The following is an 812-nucleotide window of genomic DNA, read 5'->3' on the forward strand; positions in this document are numbered from 1 at the left end:
TCGGGAAGGTCGCGTTCGCCGCCGCTGGGCGCCCGGTGCGGGGCGCACGGGGAGGCTCGCCGGCGCCGCGCTCTCGGAGACGCTCGGATCTACCTGTGCCCGGGGGGAGGAGGAAGGCGGGAGGCTGCGGAGTGCTGGCTCCCCCTGGGGGCTCCTGCCCCTCGGCACCAGGCGGGCAACTGGCGGCCCGGGAGCCGGAGAGCGGAGTGCTCGTCGCTGTCGCCGGCTGGGCTGGTGTCAGCCCGCCGCCCCTCCTTAACCTGAGTTTTTAAAAACGAGCATCCATACCGTGTGGGGGTCGAGGGTGGGAGAGGGGAGGACAGGGCAGGAAGAAGGAATTCTGCTCTACTGGTGATAAAGCTCCAGGTTCATCCCATCGTGGATTTCATCCCCCAGAGAAACGTGGATCTTAAAAACCGTGTGCCACTTCTTCAGGACAACCTTGTTCCAACTGGTGCTAGTTGGGGCTGCGATCAGCTTCTAAAGACCCCCGAAAGTGTCATCAACGTTGCACTTAGTGCAGACCTTCTTTTCCAGAGGGTCGTTGTAAACCACCTCACTCATTCTTTCTAGAGTCCTATGGCCTGCATCCTGCCCACCCACCACCTCCTCGCTGGAAGCCAGAGCCAGGCCAGAGTGATGCTGAGAACTGGAAGCGGAAGTCCCTAACCTAGTGTTTGGTGGGATAACCGGGAGAGGGTGTGCTAGACTTCAGCCAGGGCAGTGATTCTGAAGGATTCTGGGCTCTATGCCGCCAACTGCAAAGGAAAATCTCCACAGATGCACACCCCTGGTTCCTGAATTCCTCTTTC

General features: G+C 60.2%; 1 pseudogene; it reads right to left on the reverse strand.

The window, feature by feature from the left end:
* Positions 1-345: 345 nt before the first annotated feature.
* LOC131409429 (ubiquitin-like protein 5) lies at positions 346-564 on the reverse strand (annotated as a pseudogene).
* Between the last annotated feature and the right edge of the window lie 248 nt (positions 565-812).

The sequence above is a fragment of the Diceros bicornis genome, chromosome 1 (genome assembly GCF_020826845.1).
Source record: "Diceros bicornis minor isolate mBicDic1 chromosome 1, mDicBic1.mat.cur, whole genome shotgun sequence".
Lineage (NCBI taxonomy): Eukaryota > Metazoa > Chordata > Mammalia > Perissodactyla > Rhinocerotidae > Diceros > Diceros bicornis.